Genomic DNA, 9,850 nt, shown 5'->3' with positions numbered 1-9,850 from the left:
ACTATTCCTTTCTCTATTTTATTTGTCTAGTTTAATGTTTAGTATTTTATTCTTTTGTTTTATTTCAATTACCATGAGTAGCTAAATTTATAATTAGGGTTGAGGATGAAACCTTGTTAAGGATTATTAAATATTTAGGTGATTTGATTTTTTCCACAATAGAAGTTCTTTAATGATTTAAATTGTTCTTGCTTCATATCAATTGACTAAGATGGGATTCTAGATATGAGTTCAATCATGTTTTTCTCATGATTTAGGATTTGTCTTAATTAATTGAATGCTTGGTTTATTAATTCTTGATTATAGAATTGGATATCGTTTGTGATTTGTCTGTCAATGGATACAAGTTATGATTTGATTTTTAGAATTGGATATATCTTGTGATTTGTTTGGCTACGGATACAATTGATGATTTGGTTTTATACTTAAGAAGCGAAGAAGAACATGCCTTTGATTTTTAAAATAAGGATTTTAATGAGGATATTTTCCATGATAACAAGATTGATTTCTAGATTATCATGTAGTGAGGTGGGAAAAATTAATGATCATAAATATATGCTAGTATGACTTACAAGGTGGATTCCAAAACCTTAATTCCTTTCCCTTGATTGTTTTCATCTTTTTATTGCTTTATATCTTTTGCTTAGTTTAACTATTTGCTTAATTTTATTATTTGCTTGGTTTATTTAATTTGAAAACAACCAATTTTTATTAAACTAGATTAGGATTAATTTGATTAAGGTTTAATTAATTTTCCTACGTTCATTCAAGTCCCTATGGGTTCGACCTCGTTCTTGTCAAACTATACTTCGGTACGGTTCGTACACTTGCGAGTATTTTAAAATTTCACAACAAGGGATGTTTAAAAGCAACATACACATGCACACAAATGTGAGTCCTTGAGACCAATTTGAGAGAGAAAAAAAAATATTCATTATATTGTGTGATGATGCCAAAAATAGTCGTTAGTCGTTGACCTCGTCTAAGCTTTGGACGAGGAGATGTTCCCTACAAAGATGAGAGAGAAAGGCACCGAAGTGGCGTTAGCCAAAGGTTCTCCGATGACTAAGTAAGCTTCTCAATATCTCTCAGAGAATTAGAATGTAATTCTGTATATTTGGTGTGTGTACTTTTCACCTGGGGTTTGATGGCCTTTTTATAGCCTGCCCTTGTATAGCCGTTGGTGGCCTTTAATGGTCCTCCAGGCTTGTGTAACATATATCTAAGCTTAAATGAAGATTTAACTAGCTTATAATTGCCTTTCTAACTATTGCTTCTCGTCGGTTATGAAGTTATTTATTGCTCTGTGGTTAATGTTGTATGGTCATTTAGACTATGGACAATTCTAAATCGAGTACTTGTCAATTGACCCCTTATTCCTTCGTCAGTCTTCTTTACAATCATAGGAATACAAAAGGTCTGTTTGTGCTTGCTAATGACTTTTGGGATTCTCTTTCTTTCGCATTTAATGTGACATGACTTGTGCATTAGAACATGGACACGTGTCAGCTTTTTCTTGGCTAGAAGTGCGAAGGTGGTATCTTGGTTTTCCTGCGCCTGAAATCGTGTCTTTCCTTAAAAGCTTTTTGTTTTCCTCTTCTTTATATCTTCTTCAAGTTTCTGAGTTTCTTTTCCTGTATTTTTCTGGTGAGTTGTCTCTACTCTCTCTCAATTCATGGTTGATTATACTACCATTATGGTAGATTCCCCCTCCGTTTCTTTTTTCTTTGCTAGACTAGGTGTTTTCCTTGAATCCCCGGATGGTTAGCGTCCCCATGTAGGTTTACTTGTGTCTCGAGATTGTGCCCTTAGGCTAGTGTTGCTCGAGCTTCACCCCTTACCATTTCTTGATTCAGTATCATTTGGTGAGTGAAAGGGTTGAGGAGACGGTTATAGGTGTGGGTGTTAGGTCTAGTGAGCTTGATACGGGGTTGTCGTCTAGTGACAACCTTGTGGGTATGGAGTTAGACACAATGATGTCAAAACCCTCTTCATCTTCTTTGAAAAAACTTTTTCATGCTTTGGCTGAAAAATGTGTTTTGGAAGAGAAACATATGAGGAGATTTAGAAAACAGTTTCAATTCCTAGCCAAGAAGAAAGTGCGTCTCCCTCATCCAAACCAGAAAGCCTGTGTTTTTACCCACGGTCAGGTGTGTTTCTATGAAGCCGCTTTTTTGTGTGGCCTTCAATTTCCCATCCATCCCTTTATTCACGAATTGTTTGGTCATTTAAAAATTGCTCTGGTTAGCTTGTCCCAAATGCTTGGCGAAAAGTTGTGAGTTGTATGTCGATTTAGACATCTATCCATGAAGGAAGCATGATAAAATTGAACAAGTTCTTATTCCTTTATTGTCTAAAACCCTCGACCACTATGGGTATTTTGAGCTTCATTCGTGGGATAGGAAATCTAGAGTCTTTCGTGGTTATCCTTCTTCCTTTCATGACAGGAAGTCGAGGTACTTCTTCATCTATGGAAAAGATTAAGAAACCACTTCTAATGAAATTCAGGGGAGGTGCCCATATTGCTGCGTAAGGGGGAGGTTCCCACACTTGGTGCGTGTTTCCCCTCTTTTGGTTTTTACATCGTCCATATATATAATTTCTTTATTCTAACCTTTTCTTCTTGTAGCTTTTACTCGTCCAAGCTTGAAGAGTACATATCAGGGACAAGTCCAAGCTACTCTGGATTTTGCTTTTAGTATCGAGGATTTTAACAAGCTTGTAGACCCGCGATCTTTTTACAATCACATTTTGGGGCCTGAACCTTTGGCTTATGTTAGTCGGTTAATTCATAGGGAAGAGAGAAGTAAGTGTTTGGATTTTGTGCTTGTGCCCCGTCAATTTTTTACCTTCGTCAATATCTTTGTGATTTTCTTACTTTGTTTTGCAGAGATGGCTACTCGATTTGGTTGAGATAAATATGTTCAAGCCAAAAGGAAAAAGAATGAGCCTTTGTCAAAGATAGCTTTGCCTCTGAAAAAGCAGAAAACTAGGGGTTGTTCTAGGATCGTCATTTCCAGCCCTATCCATACCCCTTTGCCCTCTTCTCTTATTGTGTTGATTGAAAAGTTTCCTTCTCCTCCTCGAACTTGGAAAGGGAAGGAGAAGAAAGGTGAGAGTATTTGGACTGATCTTGTGACAGCCCTTAGACGGACGCACAATGTCATCTCTGAGGACAAGCTCAAGGCCTTGTCTTTAGTGCCTTCCCATAAGCTTGTTGGTCGTCATATTCACAAACTCGTGCAACTAAGGTCTTCTTTTCTTTTAACATTGTTCTCTTTATTTTATTTTATTTTATTATTTTAAACATATGTACTTATTTCCTCTAGGTTCTTGGAGAATCATTATGCATGATGATTGATTACCTCACAACAGAAGAGAAATTGGTGATGGCCAATTCTCAGGTTGAAGCTACATAGGCTGAGAGCTCAAAGCTAAGGAAGGACCTGATTGAAGTGATGGGAGAGGCTAATGATGCTAAGACCAAGTTGAAGGAAGTCTCTGACGAGCTAAGGACAGAAAAGATGCTCATCATTTAGAAGGACGAAGAGATTCAATTTGCCATGTTAAAGCTTAACTTTGAACGTGAGAAGGCTGTGGCTGAATTTTTGTCGTCAAAGACTTACTCAATTGCCACTTTTGATGAATACTTTAAAGGCTTTGAGCTTCTCCGACAGCGGACAATGAAGCATCACACTGAGTTCAACTACTCTAATATTGAATTTGTGGCCATTAATAAGGAGATAATGACTGATGAAGCTATTGAACATGCCCGAGCCAATGAGCAAGCTGGAGTGGAAGGAGGAGATGAAGAATAAGGCCTTGAAGATGAGCCAGTTAATCCCCCTATTTAAACTTCCTTTTTATTTTTGTTTTGGTTTGTCCTAGTTTTTGGGCTAGTTCTCATCCATGTTTTGACGAGTATATTTCAAGAAGACAATATTTGTGTTCTTTATTTTGTGAACAAATGAAGTATTTAAAAACCTTTATATGCTTCTTGCTAATCTTGGTGCTTCTTTGATACCTAGAATATTTCGCTACTTTATAAGAATTTTGCTTCGTCAATGTGGTTGCCCTCGTTGATTTTATACTTCATGAATTTAACCATAGTACTTTGTTAAAATGGTTGTACTTCATGAATTTAACCACATAATAATTTTTTAAAAATTGTGAATTTAATCATAAATTATTCGCGCTTTGAGAATTCATTAGTCAATATGATTTTACTTGTTGGTTTTAACCTTGTGAATTTTATCATATGACTTACTCTCACTTTGAGAATTTGGTCGTCAATATGATTTTACTCGTTAGTTTTAACCTCGTAAATTAAATTATAAGACTTTTATTCTCATTTTGAAAATATAATAGTCGGTCTAATTTTACTCGTTGATTTTAACCTTATAAATTTAATCACATGACTACTCTCGTTTTGAGAATTTAATCGTTAATGTGATTTTACTCATGCAAATTTAACCTTACTGTTAACATGGCTTTACCCATTAGATTTTGGTGATGAACCTTTTGCTTGGAAACTTGCCTTTTGTATAGTAAATGAACTTGATACAAGACTTTTAGATCTTCCAAGATAAAGACATTTATTCATGCAAGGAAACTTGTCCCCTTATTCGTTCCTGCTTACAAAACAGTTTTGTAAAAGAAAACTAAAAACATTGCTTAACTAATAATAGTACCTCTTGAGGTGTCTACATTCCATGGACGAGGTAACTGTTTGTCGTCGAGTGACTCGAGATAATAAGTTCATCTTCTGGAATACTTGATGATCTTGTACGGGCCTTCCCAGGTTGGGTTCAATTTTCCTTGTGCTAGATCTTTCGTGACTTCTATAACTTTGTGCAGTACTATGTCCCCAGGATTGAACATTCTGAGCTTGACCCTCTGGTCATGATACTTTGTCAACTTCTACTTGTACTTCGTCGTTATCTGCAGCGTCTTCTCTAACCTCCTCTAGAAGATCGAGGTCTAATCTGTGGCTTTCTTCGTTAGCCTCCTCGTCGTAGGGTTCTCTTTTGAGGCTAGATAGGCTAACTTCCATTAGGATAGCTACTTCTGAACCAAAAGCTAGTTTGAAGGGAGTTTCGCCTATGTGAGTTCTTGCTATTGTTCGGTATGCCCGAACACACCAGGTAGTTCTTCTAGCCATGCCCTCTTTTCACCCTTAAGTTGAACCTTGATGATCTTCAGTAATGTCCGATTTGTTACCTCCGTCTGTCTGTTGGCATGTGGTTATTTGGGAGGAGAAATGATTCTTGATTCCTAACTCGCGAAAAAAATCTTTGAATTTGGAATTATCAAATTGTTGTCCATTATCCGAGATGACAATCCTTGGAATGTTGAACCTACAAATGATGTTTCTCTAGATGAAACTCTAGATTTTTGCCTCTGTGATTCTTACAAGGGGTTCCACCTCGACCCACTTAGTAAAATAATCAATTGTAACAAGTAAAAATCAAGTTTGCTTTTTTACCTTGTATAAGTGGTCTGACGATGTCAATTCCCTATGTTGCAAATGGCCAAGATGAGGAAACACTCATCATGTTCTCTGCTGAAACTCTCTAAACATTTCCAAAGCACTGGCACTTGTCACATTTCTGGACTAAGGAGTGTGCATCTTTCTACACTGTTGGCCAGAAATACCCAGCCTTCACAACCTTTTTTACTAACGACCTTGGACCTAAGTGGTTTCCACAGATCCCTTAATGTACTTCCTTGAGTGCATAGTCTATTTCTTGTGGGTTCCAACACTTGAGGCATGGTAATGCATATCCTTGTTTGTACAAATGGTTGTTAAGAATGGTGAATCTTGCTTATCAAACTCTGGTTCTTCTAGCTTTGTCTATTTTCTCTGGCAACTTCCCTTCCTAAATGCATGAGGGAATTGGAGACATCCAAGTTCTTTCGAACTCAATTGGTAGAATTTGAATATCTTCAATGTTAGGCTTTGTCTGTATCTCCATCATCAGGCCTTCGTCCTGTGTTATTTGTTTGGACGAAGCTATCCGTACAACCTCGTCTGCTTCTGAATTCTCTTCCCTTGGGCACTTGAACGAACTTGACCTCATCAAAATGATTGGCCATCTGGATGGCTAGTCTTTGACTTCTGCTTCCTTTTTTGCTTCACACTCATGGTTCACTTGTCCAACGATTAGCTTGGAATCGCTTTTTATCACTAAGTTTTTTACGCCTAGGGCTTTAGCTAGTCTTAAGCTAGTGAGTATTGCTCCATACTCCGCTTCATTATTTGTTGTTGGGAACTAAAGCTATACTCCGTATTTGAAGACGTCATTATTAGGAGATATCATGACAACTCCCATGCCTCCCAGTTCTTTGATGTATGACCCATCAGCATGAATCGTCCAAAACTGTGTTTGATCATCACCCAAGAAAGTGAATTTAGCAATCAAGTCTGATAATACCTAGGCTTTGATTGTTGATCGAGGTCTGCATTTGACGTTGAACTGATTGAGCTCGAAGGCCCACTGTACCAATCACCTAGTTGCGTCAGGTTTACTTATGGCCTTCTTGATGGGTTGATCTGTCATTACAATGATCGGTTGTGCCTGGAAATAAGAACGAAGCTTTCTTGAAGCCATAATCAATGCAAATGAGACTTTTACTAGACAAGGATACTTTGCTTCTGTATCCTGGAAGGCTTGGCTTGTGTAGTATACTAGTCTTTGTAGCCTGTTTTCTTCTCTGATTAAGGCCAAACTTACTGCTGTCTGGTAAACTGCTAGATACAGATAAAGGTCCTCTCCTTTTACAGACAAGATTAGGAATTGTGGCTTTGACAAGTACTCCTTTAGATTCTTGAAAGCGATTTGGGCATTCCTTAGTCCACTCAGATGCTTGTTTGAGTGTTTTGAAGAATGGTAAGCACTTGTTTGTAACGTTCGACACAAACATGTACAAAGCCGAGATCCATCCTGTCAATCTCTGAACTTCCTTCATAGTTTTGGGCAACGTCATTTCCAAGATAGCCTTCAATTTCTCAAGGCCTCAAATCCTTGTTGGGATACCATGAAACCGAGGAACTTTCCTGATGATACCCCAAATGCGTACTTTGCTAGATTGAGCTTCATCTTGTACTTTCAAAGTGTGTCAAAGGTTTCGTTTAGATCTTCCAGATGTTCCTTAGTCATCTTGCTCTTGACAAACATGTCATCAACATATACTTCTACGTTCCGCTTGATTTGTTTGTTGAACATCTGGTTCACCAATTTCTAATATGTGGCCCCAGCATTCTTTAGTCCGAACGGCATTACCTTGTAGTTGTAGAGCCCTTAGCTTGTGACGAATGCTGTTTTCTCCTGGTTTTCTTCGCTCATGCGAATCTGGTTATACCCTCAAAAAGCTTCCATAAATGTTAGTAGTTTGTTTCCTGTTGTTAAACCAACTAATTGGTCAATCTTCGGCAAGGGGAAGCTATCTTTTGGGCATGCATGGTTGAGGTCAGTGAAGTCAACACACATCATCCACTTTCCATTTGATGTCTTCACCATGACAATGTTTGCCACAGTTATCATCCATTGAAATCTTTCAAAATAAAAGTAATCTTAAAAAAAAAAAATCAAAAAATTATAAGTATTTATACTTTTCTAGTGCAAAAGCTGAAAGCAAAAAGTGGGAGGAATATGAGATTTTTGAAATTACTGTTATAAATACTTATTCTAATGATAGTTTAGTTTGAATTGTATTTTACTTGAGTATAAATGTGACCTAAAATTTAGCTGATTAAAATATATTATTTCCTTATTTGATCATATTATTTAAAATTTTTTAATATATTGTGAGTAATGAGGGAGGGTATCTTGAAGCATTTAAAAAGTGGATGGTAAAAAATATATATATTCTATTAAATGACTTTCTCCTCCATCCTTCTTCTTTACCAAAAATGAAAACAAACTCTCAGGAAAAAAAAAATTTGAAAATAGATTTTTTTATGATTTTTTTTTTTTTTTTTGAGAAAGATATTTTCATGATTTAAATGTAGAAAATCATCCTAAAGTATAAGGGTACTTGCACTTTGCATCCAAAACAATAAGTCTTACATTCATCATCCTAATTGTAGCAAACTTTACAAATTTCACCCCATATAGCCTAATTGATGGGCAATATTAACAAGCATGTACTTGTCACATTATATAAAATTTTAGTAAAATAACTAAAAGTAAAGGCCAAACGAAGAATTCAAATCTTTATGGTCATGTGACAGTTAATTTTAACAGTCAATCCGGCATTGAAGTGAAATTTGCAAAGCTTGTTACAACCGAGGTGGTGATTGCGAGTTTCATAGTTTGAACTTTGAGGTGCAAAGCAGAAGTTTCTCATAGTTGAGTTTTTTTCTTCTTTTTTTTTTTTTTGTTTTGTAATTAACCCTATTTTTGTTTAGTATTTTCCCACTTTCATATTCTCTAGAATTTCTACCGAATGCCTACAATTAAAAAAAACTAAAAGCATATCTTCTTTTGGCTCACTTTTCTATTCTTACTATTTTTTTTTTCCAATGTTCCCTAATCCCTATCAATGAATCTTCATATTTCTATTCTTCTATATGTCTATCTCCCACTTTTTCTTCCTCTACTACCACTACCAACGAAAGACAACAAAATGGCCCTCCCAACACGGAATGAATTAGTGGAACACATTGAGGCACTAGAAATGGTTGGTACGTTGTATTGTTTAACGCATTTCTAGTCAATGTGCAGTGTGTGGCTAGAATATCAAGTCAAATCTCACTTATGCAAAATGTGAACTGGATGACACAACAGTCCCCACTAGGCACAAGAACTCTTTCTACTCCGGCGATCTGTGTGGCGGCGGTGGAGGTTCGACGTAAAGGAAGCAGAGGTGAATGGCGTGAGCTTTTGTCTGAGGTGAATGGCATGAGCACTGGTTTTATGCCATAGCCTGCTAGAATGTTTTCTCATTAAAAAATGGTGGAAAGGAAAAAAAAATCAAGGAAAAACCGGATTGGGCTTAGGCAATTATAATTTCCTTTTATCAAGTAATTTCCCATCATGTCACTTTCTCTTCTAGTACTAATTGATTGATATATATATTTATGAGTAATTCTACAGTACCCCAAAAAAAAGGGGGGGTACGGTACCCACTAGGTAACCTGCTCCATCAGGTTACTTTTTTCTCATATTTGACGGTTCCATCCTCATATTGTATAGTTCCAACATCACATGTGACAGTTTTTTTCTCACATTTGGTGGTTCCCTTACTTTTTTTTTTCTCACATTTGATGATTCCATCCTCACATTGTACAGTTCCAACATCATATGTGATAGTTTTTTCTCACATTTGACGGTTTCATCCTTACATTGTGCAGTTCTAACATCACATATGACAGTTCTTTTGTCATATTTGGTGGTTCACTTGCTTTTTTCTCACATTTGATAGTTCCATCCTCACATTGTGCAGTTCCAACATCACATGTGACAGTTCTTTTCTCACATTTGATGGTTTCTTTACTTTTTTCTCACATTTGATGGTTTCATCCTCACATTGTGCAATTCCAACGTCACATGTGACAGTTTTTTTTCTCACATTTGGTGGCTCTTTTACTTTTTTTTTTCCTCACATTTAATGGTTTCATCCTCACAATGTGCGGTTCCAATATCACATATGACAATTCTTTTGTCACATTGGATGGTTCCCTTACTTTTTCTCACACTTGACGGTTCCATCCTCACAATGTGCAGTTTCAACGTCACATGTGACATTTCTTTTCTCACATTTGATGGTTCCATCCTCACATTGTGCAGTTCCAACATCACATGTGACAACTTTTTCTCACATTGGGTAGTTCCCTTACTTTTTTTCC

General features: G+C 36.6%; 1 long non-coding RNA gene across 1 annotated transcript in view; it reads left to right on the top strand.

The window, feature by feature from the left end:
• The first annotated feature begins 2,510 nt into the window (after positions 1 to 2,510).
• The window catches only part of LOC136067714 (uncharacterized), a 32,737-nt gene continuing 25,397 nt past the window's right edge, over positions 2,511 to 9,850 (top strand). Inside the window, exon 1 of the long non-coding RNA XR_010629129.1 lies at positions 2,511 to 2,553. This is a non-coding gene — a long non-coding RNA (uncharacterized LOC136067714). The remainder of the gene's footprint in view (positions 2,554 to 9,850) is intronic.

The sequence above is a fragment of the Quercus suber genome, unplaced genomic scaffold (assembly GCF_002906115.3).
Source record: "Quercus suber isolate HL8 unplaced genomic scaffold, Cork oak 2.0 scaffold_82, whole genome shotgun sequence".
NCBI classification, from domain to species: domain Eukaryota; kingdom Viridiplantae; phylum Streptophyta; class Magnoliopsida; order Fagales; family Fagaceae; genus Quercus; species Quercus suber.
Note: the sequence above shows the minus strand (reverse complement) of the source record. Positions and strands in the feature narration are given on the sequence as shown.